The 19203-nt window shown below is 50.0% G+C and overlaps 1 pseudogene; it reads right to left on the bottom strand.

Annotated features, from left to right (window-relative positions):
- Positions 1–12457: 12457 nt before the first annotated feature.
- Positions 12458–19203, bottom strand: part of LOC128946676 (zinc finger protein 850-like) — a 78779-nt pseudogene continuing 72033 nt past the window's right edge.

The following is a 19203-nucleotide window of genomic DNA, read 5'->3' as shown; positions in this document are numbered from 1 at the left end:
TCATACCTATTTATCACACTCTGATGTTTGTGGATTAATTTTCCTGGCACACGTGTATTAAACTGTCTTATAAATTCTATGAGCCTGCCCGTTGTTTAGTCACATAGTTGTAACCCAGATCCAGTTTTTCCATCTGCTTCAGCCCCAGGGTCGGTGCAGGGGCCCCCTCTCCTTATCTCTCTTCAGCTTGGATGTTTGCATTCCTTTCTAGGTAGCCTTGTATCTCCTTTGTTTTCTCTGCAGGCTTTTTTGGGAGCACACAAGTTAACAGACTACAGGAGATTAAACAGCAGACTTCAGCTAAATCTAAAATTTGTTTCTACCCCGAGTTAAATTTCTAACCCACAGCTGGAGAAGCAGCTCTGGGCTGGGCTGGGGAGAAACTCCCAGATAAGAGAAGTGCAGCCAAGTGCCCTCCTCCCTGAGCTTGGTCACATCTTTTGTTTTCTTAAGTATCCAGTTCTTAGTGTTTCCTACCAATTCTCTAAGTAAACAGGAACAAAAGGACCCCCCAACATACCTTTGCACCCTAAAAATTCTGCTCTGTCCAATCGTTTCTTCTGGTGGCATCGAGCACAGCTGGATAATCCTTGGAGGTCTTTTCCAACCTAAATATTTTGCATATTTATCCCATCAAAACATCCAAAATGGAGGTAAAAATAAAGAAATTAAAGAAAGAGATCTAAAGCTGCACCACTTCACTGGGATTTGGAGGTGAACTTGGGGTTCAGAGGAATATCCAGGAGGATGTGGGTGTTGTAGGGCTGTGGGGCCACAGTCTCGTAGCTGTGCTGGCAGAGTTTGTCCCCCAGAGCCCGTCTGTTCTCCAGGAATTCTGGTTCTGTCCCAGTCCCTGGCCTGGCTCTCCCCGTTTGGGGTGTCCCCCCAAAGTGCCCAAATCGCTGTTGAAGTGCCTGGGCTGTTCCTGGCTGGGGATGTTCCTGCCCACCAACCTCTCCTGGTCAGTGCCAGGGGGGTGGGAGGGCGTTTGGGGAGTCCTGGGGGAATGGAGAGAGGCTTGTGTGGCTCTTGGGGTGTTTGTGGTGCTGGGAGGGGTTTGGGGGGCTTTTGTGGCAGACTGTGAGGGGGGTTTGGGGTCCTGGCTGGGCTGTGTGGCTTGCAGAGAATTTGGGTGGGTTTTGGGGGAGATGGGAAGGGGATTTGGTGGCTCTTAGGGCCATTTACTTTGCAGGGAGTGTCACGCACATATTTTCTAAAAAATCCTTTTGCTAGGAGTTTTCTCCTGAGGAGCTGAGAAGCCTCAGAAAAGAAATGTAAACAATAACTCTGTGATGGCTGTGGAATGTGGTCTGGAGATGGTTTACCAGCAGGTGCATCTTTGATTGGTCTCATGTGGTTGTTTTTAATTAATGACCAATCATAGGTTCAGCTGTGTCAGGACTCTGAGCAGTCACAAGATTTTATTCCTTTCTTTGCTAGCCTTCTGATGTCTCCTTTCTCTTTCTTTAGTGTAGTTCTAATTTATCATTTTCTTATAATATATATCATCAAATAATAAATCAGCCTTCTGAAACAGAGTCAAGATTCTCATCTCTTCCCTCGTCCTGGGGAGCCTCAAACACCACCACAGAGGGAGTGCTTTGGGGGAGTCCTGGCCAGGAGCTGTGGGGTGGTTTGGGGGTCTGGGAGGGGTTTTAGGGCAGATGTGACCCCCCCAAAGCAGCCACCACACCCCACCCCCAAGATGCTGCCAGGGCTCTGTGGCTCCATGTTGGGGTTCATCCTCCTGGTGCTGCAGCAGAAGGTGAGGGGGGGTCCCCAGGGGCTGTGTGTGTCCTCCCCATGCCGGTGTCACCCCCTTGTCCCTCCCCACAGGGCTCCTGCCCCAGCTCCTGCTCCCCAGAGGGAATTTGGGGAGGGGGCACAGCCCCCATCAGGGAATGACCCCAGCCCAGCCCCTTTGCTCAGCACCAGGCTGGGCTCGGGGCTGATGGGAAGCAGATCCTGCAGCTGGGACAGTGTCACTGCGATGTTTTCTGAAAAATCCCTTTGCCAGTGTGAAAAATGCCAATCACTTGTTTTTAAAATTTTACAAGTTTAATAGTAATAAAATGGTTATAAAAATAGTAATATAATTAGAGTGATAATAATTTGGTCAATTTGAATTAGGACAATATGAGACAATAGAGACAAAGAGTTAAGGATGTCCGAGTACATTTTCCTGGGCAGCACCCACGTGAACAAAGGATTAACCCTTAAAAACAACAGCCTGTTGCATATTCATACACCTCATCCATAATGCATAAATTCCATTCAAATACAGGATTCTGTCTGGTCAGTGCCACCTTCTTCCTCTGAATCCTAACAGCACCTTTGAGGCGGGAAGAAGTTAATTTCTTTTGATAAGAGGGCAATAAATTCTTTTCCTCTGAACGATTTTGGTGTCCTGTGGCTGCTATCTTGCTGTGAGTCCTTTCTTTAGAAAAAGAATCCTACGTAGCATAGTTTCTATTTTAATATTTTTTATAACCTAAATCTATATTTAACACAGTACTTAAAAGAATTAATACAGCATTGCTTTCTAACACAAGACATATAATATTCATTTCAATATTTGCGAAAAGCCAATCATAAAATACACATTTTTCGCATGCAGGCAAAGCCAGCAAGACAGCAGAGAAAGCGAGAGAGCAGAGCAAGCGACACAACAAACACACTGAGAACAAGAGAGCAAGTTTGAACAGAACATGCCAAGGGCAAAATCAGCTCAAACCAGGTTAGAATGAAAACAAGGAGCACCAGGCATGGGCTAATGATCCAGGCAAAAAGTTCCAACATGAGGGGGACGAAAGAAGCCTTTATCGAAAGAGCACCAGAAGACTGACGAGCAACAAACTGGGAACTGACGCAGGAGCTGAGGCCACACAGGGTTGTAAAACCGTGACACAGCTTTATGCAAATGTGAGTATGGTAATGAAGTGTTACAATTGTGACTTTTAAAATATAACTGAAGGCTAAAGGAGATCGAGTGGGTGACACCATGGAATCTCATGGAACCAAATGTGAATTGTTCCAGGACCCAGGAGACCATGGTGACATCGTGGTGGAATCCCATGGAATCAAGTGCCCATGAGTTTCATGGCTCAGCCTCATGGAACACTGGAAACCATTGTGTCCCAGTGGGAACACAGGGAACAAAGGCTCCTTAGTGACACAGCAGGGCCTCATGGAATGCAAGAGATCATCCTGATGGAATGGAAACTCATGGATTCAAGGGTCCACTCTTTTGCTGTGTGGCCTCATGGAATGCTGGAGACCATTGTGGCACCATGGAAACGAATGGCACAAAGGCTCCACTGTGACCCAGCAGGGCCTCATGGAACCAAGGACACCCCATGATACAATGGAATCTCATGGAACCAAGGTCCAGTTGTGACAAAGCTGGGCCTTATGGAACCAAGGACACCCTATGATGTAATGGAATCTCTAGGATCCAAGGATCAATTGTCAACACATCAGATTCTCATGAAACCAAGCACAACATTGTGACACAGTGGAATCTCATGGGAGCAAGGCTCTGCTTTGATCAAGTGGGGCCTCATGGGACACAGGTGCCATTGGGACATTGTCAGGCCTAGTAGGAACAAGACACCACTGTGGCAGACCAAGGCCTCATGGGACCTAGGAGAGCACTGTGACACAATGGAACCTGATGGAACCAAGGGCTCATTGTGACATGGCAGGGTCTCATGGAACCCCTGTGTGTCACAATGGCCCCCTGCTCCCACAAGCCACAGCACTGTCCCCATTGCCCCTGGGTTCTGTGAGGCCATGCTGCATTCAAAACTGACACTTGCTTCCATGAGATTCCATTGTGTCACAGTGGTCCCCAGGTTTCCATGAGGTTCTGCTGTGTCACAGTGGACACTGGGTTCCACAAGAGCTGGAAATGTCCCCGTGGCATCTGTGTCCTGTGGGCCCCACTTTGCCAAAGCAGAGCCTTGGCTCCATGAGATTCCAGGCTGTCCCAGTGCTCTGCTGAGTTCCATGAGGCTGTGCTGTGTCACAATGGACACTGAGTTCCACTTGCCCTGGCAATATCCAAGTGGCCCCTGGCTTCCACAAGGCCCCGTTGTGTTTGCAGGTGACACTTGGTTCCCCAAGATGTCATTGTCACGCCGCTCTCCTGAGCACCCTGAGGCCTTGCTGTGCAATAATGGAGCCTTGTTCCTCCCAGACCTGGCAATGTCCCAGTGGCACCTGTGTCCCATCAGGCCCCACTTGGTCACAGCAGAGCCTTGGCTTAACAACTGACCCTTGTTTCCTTGAGATTCCATTGGTGGAAAATACGTTCACTCTCCTGTGAGAATGTACAAAGTTTAATAAAGGACAATGGGAGACCAGGACCATGGAGCAAACGTTATTACAGCCGGGTGCACCTTGGCACTCAGCCAGGAGCACCCTGTTACCTTCGGGGATCCCCCTGAAATACCTTTCCCTTACATCAGCCTGTTGCATATTCATAGACCCTCATGCATATCCATAAACTACTTTACATATTCCAGGAACGATTTTACATGGCCCCTCCTTGGGTCTGCCTTTTCAGAGCATGTGTGTTCCTTGGCTGTGGTTTTGGCTCCTTCTCTTTATCACCTCCAGTTTTTGGGCCTTGGTCCACTCTGCCTTCAGACGGGGAGTGCTGATAGTTGGCAGGTCTGTACAGGTGTCCTCATCCTGTGTGCATTGGATGCTATCCCATCCAAGCAGGCAGTTTAACACAAGCAGCTATTCCACTAAGTTTAATTAACAACCGAAATAGAAACTATATGACAATGTTACTTTAAAAAATGGTCCCAGCCCATATTTGATCCCAGTCCAGTTGATCCCAGTCTGTGTGGTCCTGCACACACTCCCAGGGTCTGGAATTCCAGTCCCCAGCCAGGAAAAAATGTTCCTGCCCTTGAACTTCCTTCCTATCATCTTAAAAAATTAGAATGAAATCGTAAACAAAAAGATAATTGTGGAGGATTTTATTAAGAGTTGGTTAGCTGAGAAAGGCCATACTGACTTAATGCCGCTGGTTAAGCTTGAAAGGGAGGTCAGCAGTCTCTGATTCAGTGACTGCTGACAGGCAAGAATGCCGGATGGCCTTGCTGCAACATGAGGAAAGGGAGGTGAGATTAGTCCTGAATATCTGCAGAATGTAACAGAAGAATAAGCACAAGAATGTAGAAGTAGGTGTAGTTGCTGATATGTAACTAACCAATCCTGAGCTCAACTTTTGCAATATGTATGAAGCTTATTAAGAACTGTATTTAACCCGCCGTATTCGATCAATAAATGGGACTTGGATGAACCAATTGGTGTCTGGGTCTCCTTCCTCCGACAAATGGTGGAGAATGCGGGCAAAGGCAGCATTCTGAACGTTCGCTCTCTTGGATGATAAATTCGCCACGGTCGAGGAAGTTGGGTGAGAGTCCTTGCAGCCGGGACGGTGCCGGATTTTAAAAGCACCCTTGAGGATTACAAAAGGTATCTCAAGTCTCTATGTGTCGCCGAGAGCCTGGAAGGCTGCAACAGCGCACGCTGATATATAGGTATGGATAGGCAAGCGACATACGGTCCCTTCTCCTCATATTTAGAAAGGCGAGGAGTAAAAGGGATACATTTAAAAAAGGAATTACCAGGGTTATTAGCTTATGGTTATTCTAAAAGAATTTTTGCCAACCCACATACAGTTCATGAGATAGTAGAGTGGAAAAAGTTTGGGGATATCCTGTGGGATACAGTGTTAGATGATGATAAGTCAGCAAAGACATTTGGCAAGTTATGGCGGGTGGTGTATAATACATTACTTCAGCAGGTCTCTGAGAGAAAGGCAGCAGAAAGGGCGACAGAAGCTCATAAGAGGAATATAGGGTATGGTCGTGAGGATGATCCCTTAGCACCCTCTGTAACTCAGATACTTATGCCTAAGGGTCCCCAGCAAAATGGTGTGGAAAATTTTCCCTTAGATACAGTGGAACTATCTGCACCCTTCCTGTCAGAGGGGGAGGGCGAGTTGGATGGTGGGGGTGGGAGCAAGCCAGCTTCGCCTCCGCCGCCAGCTTCAGGCGAGTTGGATGGTGGAGGTAAGAGCAAGCCAGCTTTGCCTCCGCCGCCAGCTTCAGGCGGGTCGGATGGTGGGGGTGGGAGCAAGCCAGCTTTGCCTCCGCCGCCGCCTTTGCCTCCGCCGCTTTTGCCTCCGCGGGGGGGCCACTTCCCCCTCGCGAGTCGTCTCCGGTTTCACTGTCAGCTCCAGCAGCGGAAAGAAGTGCTGCGGGGGGGCCGCTTCCCCCGCGCGAGCCGGCTCCTGCTCCACCGCCTTCCCCGTACGAGAGCTCGGTCTCGGTACCGAAGTGCCAGCAGCATAGCACCCTTAAAGAGCCAGATCCCATCCCGGGGGCACACCGTGACCTATGGGGGGAGATGGCTAAACAGAGGAGGGAAGCTTGGGCTGCTTTGGCAAAAGAAGTAATGCAGATGGGGGATGGCGAGGCGGTGGAAGTAGCTTCTAATCTCGCATGTCCGGTTACATACACACCACAGTATGATGCACAGGGGAACCTTACACATAATATAGCGGAATATACTCCCTTAGATTGGAAGATGCTAGCTCAATTACGTTCTATGGTTAGTTTGGAGTAAAAAGTGAACCTGTTAAGCAAATGCAAGAGTGTTAGCTACTTTAGGGACAAATTGGACTATTGAGGAAGCTTTAGAGCGAATGGCATTAATGCCAACAGCTTCACAGGCATTTATAGTAGAAACTTTAAAGGAATTAGGATTAGGGTTACAAAGGCAAGCAGAGTCTACTCAAAATCAGGTGTTAGCTGCTCAGAATCAGGTGTTAGCTGCTCTTGCTCCTCTCCGAAGCGGCTCACTGGCGGACACGCAGAGCTCGAGACCATTCATCAAGTGTTACTGATGCGGCAATGAGGGACATACGCGCCCAGACACAAGTAGCCGCCGTGACATCGGAGACATCAGCTGCTGCCGTAACATCACTGTCACCTCCTGTCTGCAACAGCAACAGCAGAGAGCCTCGGTTTGGATTTATCAGCAGCAGTAGACGTCACACTAATGACGAACCGGCCTGAGAGGATACAAACTGGAGTAAAGGGTCCTCTTATATTAAATGGATAAAGATGTGGAGCATTGTTATTAGGACGTTCTTCAATAACTATGCTGGGATTATTTGTATTGCCTGGTGTTATCGATGTGGATTATACAGGGGAAATACAAATCATGGTTTACACCCTTTATCCTCCGATTAAAATAACAAAAGGACAACGCATCGCACAATTAATACCACTATCAAAATGACATCTGGTATACCATCATTTACTGGACAAACACGGGATGAAAAGGGTTTTGGCTCTACTGGTGTTACACTTTTAACTGTGGATTTACAAAATAGACCAAAACAAAAAGTGGAAATTACCCATGGGCATCAAAGCATAACCCTTTATGGATTATTGGATACAGGAGCTATTACAGCTTTTACAGATGCAGAAAAGAAATCAAGGCGTGCTGCTGTCACCTGGCAAGAAAAAGGACAATGGAAGCATCAACTTCTCACAGCAGACCCTGCAGATAGCTTACAAACTTTGGAATTGTTAGCAGTAGTATGGGCAGTGTCCAACTTACAGGAGCCTTTAAATGTGGTCACAGACTCTATGAATGTTGCCGGAGTAGCCAGACGAATAGAGGAAGCAGCAATTAAGGGAGTGAATAATAAACGTTTGTATGAGTTATTGATACAATTAAGGAAAGCTTTACGAGAGAGAAATGCAGTGTATTCTGTGATTCATATTGGGAGTCATAAATGGTCTGAAGGTTTAGGAGAAGGGAATGAACGTGCAGACAAATTGGTTACTTTACCCATTGATAACTCTTGTCCTATTGACAAGTATACATTGGCCAGAGAAGCACATAGCAGATATCATCAAAATGCAAGAGGGCTTGCAAAACATTTTGAGCTGAGTTTATCAGAAGCTAAAGGCTATTGTTAGAGCATGTCCAACATGTAGTTATCATAATGGGGGAATAGGTTTAGGCATTGGAGTTAATCCTCGAGGTTTAGAAATAAATGAGAAATGGCAAATGGATGTTACACATATAGCTAGATTTGGTAAAGTTAAGTGTGTGCATGTCACTATAGATACATATAGTCACTACATATGGGCTACGGCTCAGGCAGGAGAGAAAGCTATACATGTTATCTGGCACCTGTTAAGTTGCTTTGCTGTCATGGGAGTCCCAAAGAGTATCAAAACGGATAATGGTCGAGCTTATGTGAGTGCTAGGGTCCAGAAATTCTGGAATCAGTGGTCTGTTAAGCATGTGACAGGTATTCCACACTCTCCTACTGGATAGGCAATAGTGGAAAGAGCAAATGGTACCCTTAAGCAGTATATTGAAAAGCATCAAGATATAAAGGACCCACAATCATGTTTGGCTAAGGTTCTGTATGTGATCAATCATTTATGTATTTTTGGAGATGATGATACCCCTCCTGCGATTAAACATCATCCAAGGTCAGGTCAGAAAAATACTGAGGAGACAGAGGTCTGGGTTAGGTATAAGAACCCAAGTACAGGATTATGGGAAAAACCTGCAAAAGTATTATACTGGGGTCGGGGGTATCTTTGTGTTTCTTCACCTACAGGACCTTTGTGGGTGTCTGCTAAGTGGACTAAACCTGTTTTTGATGCAGCCTCTGGTGGACTGTCTCACGGAGGAGGACAAGGAGCTACTGGGGAAGAAACTGCTTCTAGTCCTACGACCACTACTGTTACAGTTGAAGGGACACTCGAAAGTGTTGGACAAAGCACTGACACGTCACTATCAGACGGCCCAGGAGTTGATTGGTTTTATTGACTCATTATTAACTTTTTGTTTAACAAATCCAGCAAAGGAACATTGCCTTGACTGTCACGATCCACATTGTGCTGCCTGGATAGCCCTACGTTGTGGGGGTTGTGATAGAACTTTTTGGATAGAACAACCATTATTATGGGATTTATGGTGTCACACTTGTGAGCACGAGCACACGTGGGGTAAAAGCTGGCAAGATGAATTAAGGAGACAAACAGGGCAAAATGCATATATAGCTTTAAATCTTTATGAGTCTCCTGAACAGAAAATTCTTGCTTATTATCGTTGGGAAGTACAATGTGTTGTGAATAGAATTAAGGTTCAAGGTAAATCACGTATAGTCTCTGCAAGGTGTAGAAAATTAGTACCTTTAACGCAACGTTCGATTGTAGGGTCCTTCAGAGGGAATCCTGAAAGAGCACTAGACTGCTGCATTGAAAAGTTGCAAAAATTAAGTTTGCAAGTAACAGCACCAGTGAAATTAGGAGCAGCAAAACTGAAAACAGATAAGAAAAAGAAGGTAAGATAGGGAACGACCTCATCTAAATAAGGCTATTAGTGATTGCTAATTAGCTTTCTATGATTAGGGCAATTTCACATCTATGAGACCCTGCCTTGTGGGATGCTGTAGCTCCATGGGACCCTGCCTGGTGGGATGCTATAGGTGTTGAAGAACAAGAACAGCGATTACGAGATAAGATACATTTTGTATTAAAGAAGGAGCTTGAATTGGTAGCTGTATATAGTAAGAAAGCTGAAGAGGCTTTGCAATCACCACCATTGAACTGGTTGGATTGGATTACACAGACAAATTTTAATACTGATCCTTTCCTATATACACTTCCTTGTTATGTTTGCAAAAGGGATGCTGATAAGTGCTATGCATGGATAGCTTTGCTTTGTGCAGGTTGTAATAAGATTTATTGGTACTCACAAAAGACAATAGCAAATTTATGGTGTGGACCTTGTTTTGGGAAGTGGATTCAAGATTTTGTCTGAGTTAGAGCTCTTGAGCAAAGTACTGGCCTGCCAGGAAGGGCAGGATTAAAGCTTTTTGAGAGTGCAGAACAAGTGGTTATAGCATATATTAGATGGAAGTTGCAGCAAGCAATTAGAGAGCTTGAAGTTACTAGTGCCTCACGCATTATAGCAGCTCGCTGTAAATCTGATTTGCCTTTAAACTTGCCATATGCTATACCTGTGAGCAAGGATGCTGATTTGGAGTTAGATCAGTGTATTCAAAGACTGACTCAGGTCCATTTTAATCAGCCTAACAAGTCAGGTAAAAGACAGCGGAGGAAGAAAAAACAGGCAAAAAGGAAAGAAAAATGAAGTTTGTTTTTATTATACTGCTTAACGCTGTAGCGATTAAAGCAGTAGGAATAACACATTTCAGTCAGCCAAGAGAAAATCTATGGGTAACACTTGCTAATCAAGTTAACTGATCATCACTTTGTCTTAGTCTTGGAGGGGTTACTAATCCATTTCGAACATGCTTGGTAGGACTTCCAGTGTGGTCTCCTGGAGAATTTTGCAGTTTAACAAGTAATCGAACTTTATGCATGCGTAACATGTCTAACATCACATTGCCAGCACAGCAAGGATATACTGCAGGTCAGAGTGATGGCTATCGCCAATGCTTACTAATCCAATCACTTAACACCTCTTTGCATTCTCCTCCTGAGGAATTGGATCTTTTTGGAAGTGCAAATGCCAGTATGCCTAACACTACAGCTGGAGGATAGTTTAGTTTCAAACCCTTGGATGTTCAAAATTTAAATCAACCTAAAGACACATGGGCCACCTTAGATTCATCCCTGAATTTGAGTGAATTCTCTCCACAGCATTACAGTCAATGTAACGGCACAAACATCACGGCACCAATGAAATTACCCACAGGAATATTTTTGATCTGTGGAGACAGGGCGTGGAATGGTGTACCAGCTAAGCCACAGGGTGGACCCTGTTATTTGGGAAAATTGTCCTTGTTTCACCCTAATGTATCCTTGCTAATGCAGCTCAGTCAAACATCAAACAGGAAAAGGCGTAGTATACATGACTTGGACTGCAGCCAGATTGGAGATCCAAAGTTTTGGGGTACATTCAGACAAGTAGTAGTTTCAACTATCTTACCAGGAGGATCTGCCAATAAGGCTATGAATTTAGCAAAACAATTAGGGTGCTGGACAAGAAATGAGCTGAACCAGACATCCCAAATTCTGGACATGATGACTGCAGATGTGCAAAGTGTTAACCATGCTGTTTTACAAAATAGAGCTGCTGTAGACTTTTTGCTCTTAGCACAAGGGCATGGATGTGAAGAATTTGAGGGAATGTGTTGTATGAATTTGTCTGATCATTCGGTGTCCATTCATACTAAGATAAAAGAACTACAACAGGGACTTCACAATCTCAAAGAAGAAGAAGGTTTAGGAATTGACAAGTGGCTTAAAGGCTTAGGGCTTGGACCATGGCTAAGGAACATTGTGACATATGCTATCAGCTTACTGGGTGTGATCTTAATGTTTTTGCTTATTTTGCCTTATATTTTTACTTGTATTCAAAACATGGTTAGCCGTATGATAGCAAAAACCTGGCAAACTAATCTCCTTGCTCAAGAAGAAAACGGGGGAAATGTGAAGGATTTTATTAAGAGTTGGTTAGCTGAGAAAGGCCATACTGACTTAATGCCGCTGGTTAAGCTTGAAAGGGAGGTCAGCAGTCTCTGATTCAGTGACTGCTGACAGGCAAGAATGCCGGATGGCCTTGTTGCAACATGAGGAAAGGGAGGTGAGATTAGTCCTGAATATCTGCAGAATGTAACAGAAGAATAAGCACAAGAATGTAGAAGTAGGTGTAGTTGCTGATATGTAACTAACCAATCCTGAGCTCAACTTTTGCAATATGTATGAAGCTTATTAAGAACTGTATTTAACCCGCCGTATTCGATCAATAAATGGGACTTGGATGAACCAATTAGTGTCTGGGTCTCCTTCCTCCGACAGATAATTATAAAAATGCAATAATTATAATAAAAATGAAATATAGTAATTTCAGCTCTTGCTTACAATACTCCAATAATATTTCAGACCAAAACAACAATTACTATTACTACAACATGACCAATAAATGTAAATTATAGACCAAGAAATAACTTCTGAAAGCTTTAACTCGACGACTAATATACTTGAGATAAAAAATATCTAAAAAAACTAACATGCAATCTAACACACCTTGGTAAACCAATTTATATTACAAATATACTAAACACAAAACCAAACACCACTATAATTTCTCAAACATTTTAACCAAACAATTAAACTTCAACACCATCCTTAATTACTCTTGAAAAATTAAAATTATTTTTAAAAAATTGTGTGTGGGTGGTTTTATTTGGATATTGGTTTTTGGATTGTTTGGGTTAGATGATTTTAAAAAGGGGATTTTTGTAGAAATTGAATAAACTGAGAAGGCAGCACTCTGCAAACAGAACTGACCGAAAAGGAACAGGACAGAAATCGTTCAGTCTGAAAGTTTTATTTGCTATCAAATACATCCCAGACAGACATCCCCACACAATCCCCATCCCATTGCTCCAAATTGGGATCCAACTTCTACCAATCTCCTCCCAACTCCATCTCACCCTGGCAGCTGTGTAATTGAGAATTCGGCATGGGCATGAGTTTTTTTGAGGAGGGAACAAGCAATCTGAGGTGGAATTGAGCCCTTTTGGGTTAAAATCCAGTTATTTTCAGTGGGATTTAAGGGGTTTTGAAGTGAGAGATCCATCCCTCTTGACTTCTAGAGTGGAAAAACATGGAGAAGAGAAAAAAATTAAGGCTAAACCAAAAGGAGAAGCAGCCAGGTGTGTTCCCAACATGGATCGCAGGGAATGTGAGTGACCAGGGCTGTGCCCAAAGTGCCTCCTCCAGTGGGGGATGGAGCTGGAGCAGCACACGAAGCTCTTCTCGCACTCAGGGCACTCACAGGGCTTCCCTCAGTGGTGCCTCCGTTGGTGTCGGGTCAAGTTAGAGCTGCTGGAGAAGCTCTTCCCACACTGGGGACACTCATAGGGCCTCTCCCCAGTGTGGATGCGCTGGTGGGTGACGAGGGTGGAGTTGTGCTTGAATCCCTTCCCGCAGTCAGGGCATTGGAAGGGCCTCTCCTCTGTGTGAATCCGATAGTGCCGGAGGAGATGGGAGCTGGTCTGAAACCTCTTCCTGCATTTATCACACTCGTAGGGCTGTTCCCCAGTGTGGATGTTTTGGTGGCGGATCAGGTGGGAGCTCTGGCTAAAGCTCTTCCCACATTCCCCACATTCGTAGGGCCGTTCCCCAGTGTGGATGTGCCGGTGCTGGACCAGGTTGGAGCTGTCCCTGAAGCTCTTCCCACACTCCCCACATTCGTAGGGCCGTTCCCCAGTGTGGGTCCTCTGGTGCCTGATCAAGTGCGAGCTTCGGCTGAAGCTCTTCCCACATTCCTCACACTCGTGGGGTCTCTCCCCAGTGTGGATGCATCGGTGCCTGACAAGACTGGAGTTGTGACTGAAGCCCTGCCCGCAGTCAGGGCAGCGCAAGGGCCTCTCCTCTGTGTGTGTGCGCTGGTGCTTGAGGAGATCAGAGCTGGTCTGAAACCTCTTCCTGCATTTATCACACTCACTGGGCTGCTCTCCAGTGTGGGTCCTCTGGTGCTGGATCAGCCTGCAGCTCCACCTGAAACTCTTTCCACACTCCGCGCACGTGTGAGGCTTCTCCCCATCATGGAGCTGCTCATGGAGCACCAGCTCTGAGCTCTGGCTCCATCTCTGGCCGCCTTCCCGGCCCAGGCTGGCTCTTTCCCCCTCAGATCCCCGCCAGCTGCGTTTGCAGCCCCTCCTCGTGCGGCATCTCCAGGGCTTTTCCTCCCCATTGGCTTCCTGCGCCGTGGAGCCGCTCAAAATGGCCTCTGCCCCCAGGTTCTCCCGCGGGCATTTGTCCTCCCTGCTCTCCATGCTCAGCTCCTGCTCTGGGGGAGGAAAAAAAAGGACAGGATGGGACTTGCCTCCATGCCACAGGCAATGCCCCCAGGGCTGAGCTGCAGCCAGGGCCATGCTGGGCTGGGAGATGGATCAGCACAGGGGGAAAGGGGCACTGACTTCCTCCTCACCTGCCTCTGTGTCGCTGGTCATCTTCCTCTTCCTGACAGCCTGCCAGGGGTCAGGAATGGGAAATCCTGGTTTGGGGAAAACAAGGGATGAGCATGTTGAGTTTGAAGATCCCTATGCCCAAGTCCATCTGTTCAAGCCACCGGACACCTGGGCTCCAGTAAAACCTCCCAAACACTAAGACTCAGCCCTGAAAAAGCCCCCCAGGAGTTCCCCGACCCTTTGGTGTTCAGCTGTTCCCCCCTGTCCCAGTTGCTGGGGTCACGCTTGGATTTGGGGTACCCTTCTCCTCGGTGCCCGCCCTGCCCAGGCTGCTGGCAGTCCCAGCAATACCAAAAGCTCCCCCCTCTTGGCTCTCCCCATTTCGGGATGCTAGGGCTCTTTGGGCTCCCAGGCTCCCTTCTCCCCTCATTCTCTGCTCGGGGCTGCAACGGCTCCAAGGAGTCCCCCCTGCCCCTCTCCAGGCTCTTGAGGCTCCCGCCAATGGCGGCGCTCCCCCCTCTCTGGGCTCCCCACTTTGGGCTCCTGGGAGACACAGGGCTCTGCTCCTCCAGGCTGCCTCTGCCGGCAGCTACCACCGGCACCCCCCGATGTCCCCCCGAGGGGCCTTTTCCGCTCAGCCTTGGACTGCTTCATTCTCCAAACATCCCTCCAAAAAAACCCAATGCAGAGACCTCCCCCACTATATCTGGGCCGAGCTCCCCCTCACCAGTCACCATCTCATGGGTGGGGGCTGTGAATTCAGGGAGGGTTTGGTGGTGCTGAGGCACCTAAACCTGCACTGTTTCCCACAGGAGTGGCCAAGGGAACAGCAGGGCTGGGGGCAAGCCACAAGGAAGGACTACCACAGCCACATTCCTGGATTCACTCCTCCACCAAGGAGCTTGCAACCTGGAGGGGATATCCCACAGGAGAGCAGCTCCATGTCACACCCCCAACACCTGCCCTGCTCCAGGGCTGAATCCAGAGCCTGCTTCTGCCTGCCTGAGAGCACAGAGGGAGCTGCAGGACATCTCAGCTCTCCCTGGATCCTTCTCTTCTCCAGGTGAGCACCCCCAGCTCTCCCAGCCTAGCTCCAGATCAGAGGGGCTCCAGCTCTTGGAGCATCTCTGGTGCCTCCTCTGGACTGGTTCCACCAGCTCCAGGTCGTTCCTGTGCTGGCCCCCAGGGCTGGGGCAGCTCTGCAGGTGGGGACTCACCTGAGAGGGGCAGAGGAGCAGAATCCCACCCTTCTCTGCTGCCCACACTGGGGCGCAGTCCACGCTCCGGGGGGGGGTTTAAGGACAAGGGCTTCCCTCTGCTTTCCTGGATCTGCCTTTGTCCCTTCTCTTTGTCTTCCTCCCACTCCTCCTCTTCCATCCCGCCTTCTCCTCCTTCTCCCTCAGCCCACCTCCTTCTCCTCTTCTATCCCTTCTGGCTCTCCCCCTTCATCCTTCCCCTTCCCTCCCTCCTTCTCCCCCCTAACCCCTGCTCCCCCTCTCTCTTCATCCCTGCCCTTCCCTCCTTCCTCCTCCTCCCCCAGCAGCAGCCACACCCTCGGTGTCCCGTTCCCGCAGCCCTCGCAGCCCGTGGCAGGAGCGGGGATGGAGCCGGGACAGGTCGGGATGGGCAGTGCGGGGCTCTCGGCTGCTCCCAGCCGCTGTGGGCGGGGGGAACCCAAAGGAGAGGCAAGCTGCCAAAGGAGAGGCAAACTGGGCAAACTGGGGGCTGCACATCCAAACTGGGCCTTGCTGGGGACCCTGCCTGGCCACTGCCAGCCCTTGGGGCTCCTCTCGGCACATCCGCCAGGGGGGAACGCACACAGGGCAGGGGGATCCCAGCAGTGGCTGCACTGGGACTGGATTCTACTGGGAGTGACTGGGAGTGACTCTGAGCATGCTGAGGGACACTGGAATATACTGGGAGTCTCTGTTAACCATACTCAGGTGACTGGAACCACACTGGGAACAGGTGGGACCATGCTGGGGAGAACTGGAACCCCATGCTGGGGGTACCTGGGAGCGAGTGGGAATGACTGGGTGTACACTGGGGACAACTGGGCATGACTGGGACCACGCTGGCAGGGACTGGGATCATCTATGGATTGGCTGGCACTATACTAGGGACAACTGAGATCACACTGAGAGGAACAAAGATTGACTGGAACTGTGCTGGGGGCTACTGGGATCCTACTGGGACCTCCGTAGGAGAAGCTGGCCAATGCTGGGAGTCACTGGCATCATACTGGGTCATTCTGGCAGCCACTGGGACTGCACTGAGGGTGACTGGGAGTGGCTGTCAGCAATTGGCATCAGGCTGCAAGCAACTCAGGGCAGCTGGGAATGACTGGGAACATGCTGGGAGCAACTGGGATACACTGGGAGGGACTGAAACCACCCTGGGGGTAAATGGGAGCAACTGGAACCCTACTGGATGGTCATGGGAGCAGCTGTGCCCATGCTGGGGTCACACTGGGATCCTATGGGAAATGGCTGGGATCATTCTGGGAGTGACTGGGAAGGTGCTGGCTCGGACTAGAACAACCCTGGAAGCGACTGGGAGCAACTGGGCCCCCACTGGGAGTGCCAGGGAGTCACTCTGAGCATGACTGCAATAATACTGGGAGTATCTGGGACTGACTGGGGTCATACTGGGGGTGACTGGAATCATACTGGGATTGATTGGGAGTGGCTGTGAGCAACTGGAATCGTGCTGAAAGCAACTAGGGGAAACTGGGAGCGACTGGAAGCATGCTGGGGCTGACTGGGATATACTCGGGGAGACTGGGAGTCACTGGGATCATATTGGAGGCTCCTGGGGTCATGCTGGCATTGACACGGAGCAACTGGGATCATAATGGGGGCCACTGGCATCATACTGGGACTGACTGGGATCATACTGGGAGTGACCAGGATCATACTGGGAGTAGCTACAATTGGACTGGGATTGTAGGGGGTGTGATTGGTCCCTGTCTGGGGGGTGCTGGGAGCTGCCAGGCGCATGCTGGGAGCCGACTGCGCAGCCACTGGGAGGAACTGGGAGCAACTGGGAATGGCAGGATGCAGCTGCAGCAGCGGCAGCTCCCCGGTGGCCCCGTGCCGGTGCCACTCGTGGTGCCGGCTCTGGCTGTGCCGAGATCCCGCTGGAAGGGGATCCCAGCCAGGGACCCCATGGACACCAACTGGGGGAACCCCGGGCCGGGCTCCGACAGCGCCACGGGCAGGGAACGCAGGGACAGGAGAACGGGGGAGACACCGAGATTTGGGGGCTGGGGGACACAGGGGGAACCAAAGGGGGAACCAAAGGGAGAGCTGGGAGAGCAGGGAACGGGGTTTGGGGGTTCCAGGACTGAGAAAAGGGGAGGCTGCGGTGGGCAGAGGGGGGACGGGCTGGGCTAAGGGGGTTCCTGCATGCAGGAAAGGGAGCTCCAAGGGTCCCCAGTGTCCCCATTCCATGCAAAAGGTGGGAAAAGCCAGGATGGCTGGGAATAGGGGTCTCGGGTGTCCTCGATGTGCAGGAGGGGGCTGGGGAATAGGAAAGGCAGGAATAGGGGTCAAGGGGGTCTCTGGGGGAAGGAAAAGAGGGCTCTGGGGGCTGGGAGAGGCGGGATGGCCGGGAAGGGGGTGAGGGGTTGATCCTCTGAACGGGAATGGGGGTGTGGGGGTTGTTGGTGCCGGATAAGGGGGTGCAGGGTGGATCCCATGCCCGGGAATGGGAGCGCGGGGGGATCCCGGTGCCCAGGAATGGGGGTTCAGGGCCCCCCCGGTGCTCCGGGATGGGCGATCAGACAGTCCCGGTGCCGGGGGTGCCCCTCAGCTCTCGCCGCCCCCCGGGCCCCAGCAGCGCCCCCAGCCCCAGCGCTGGAGCCATCGCGCTGCTCCTCCTCACTCCCAGTGTGATCCCAGTACGGTCCCAGTAGAACTCAGTCACCCGGGAGCTGTTCCCAGGATGATCCCAGTACAGCCCAGTCACTCCCACTGCTGCCATCCCTCCCCACCCCTCGCTCCGTTCCGACCTGGCCCGGCTCCATCCCCGCTCCTCCCGCCGGCTGCGAGGGCTCCGGGACCGGGGCAGGAGGAGGAGGCAGGGAGGAAGAGGCGGAGCGGCAGCAGGAAGCGGCGGGAGCAAAGCGCGGTCGGAATCGGGCGGCTCGGGCGCTGCCTGAACTCCGGGCCCCGGGAGCATCGCCCCCCATCCCGCAGGTGCCCGGGGAGGTTCCCCCCTGTCCCAGCTGCTGGGGGTCACGCTTGGACTGGGGGTGCCCTGTCCACTCGTTGCCCGCCCTCCGCAGGCTGCTGGGAGACCCAGTTGGCTCCCAGCATGGGCCTGGTAGCTCCCAGTAACCCCCAGTCAGGGTCCAATCACACCCACTCTAACCCCAGTATGATTGTAGCCACTCCCAGTATGATCCCAGTCACTGCCAGTCTGATACCAGTGTGATCCCAGTTGCCCCCTGTCAATGCCAGCATGACCCCAGGAGCCTCCAGTGTGATCCCAGTGACTCTCTGTCTCTCCCAGTATATCCCAGTCACCCCCCGCATGCTCCCAGTCACTCCCGCTTTCTACCAGTTGCTTTCAGCACAATTCCAGTTGCTCACAGCCACTCCAAGTCAATCCCAGCATGATTCCAGTCTCTGTCACTGTGATCCCAGTCTAACCCAGCATGGACCCTGCTGTTCTCACTGTGATTCAAGTTTGATCCCATTTGCCCCCAACAGAGTTCCAATTGTTCCCAGTTCCTCCCATTATGATGCCAGTTAACCTGAGATTAGTCCCAGTGCCTCCCAACAGGGTCTCAGTGATGCCCACTTGCCCCAAGCATTGTCCCAGTTGCCCCCAGCAAGATCCCAGCTGTTCCCAGTGTGGTTCCAGCCGCCCCCAGTATGGTTACAGGCATTCCCAGTATATCCCAGTTACCCCAGTAAGGTTCTATTTACCTCAGAATGATCCCAGTCTTTCCCACTAACTCCCAGTTGCCACAGTTATAGTTTCAGTCTTCTCAGCATGGTTCCAGAACCTTCCAGCCGATCCCAGTTGCTCCCAATATATGCCCATTTTCCTCCCAACATGGGCCCAGTAGCTCCCAGTAAGCCCCAGTCAGGTTCCATTTATGCCCAGTATAATCCCAGTATGAGTGTAGCCACTCCAGTATGATTCCAGTCACCTGCAGTCTAATCCCAGTTGCTCCCAGTCACTCCTAG

This window comes from Melozone crissalis, unplaced genomic scaffold, assembly GCF_028551555.1.
Source record: "Melozone crissalis strain CALT ecotype California unplaced genomic scaffold, PUWL_Pcris_2 ptg000082l_1, whole genome shotgun sequence".
In the NCBI taxonomy this organism is placed as follows: Eukaryota; Metazoa; Chordata; class Aves; order Passeriformes; family Passerellidae; genus Melozone; species Melozone crissalis.
Note: the sequence above shows the minus strand (reverse complement) of the source record. Positions and strands in the feature narration are given on the sequence as shown.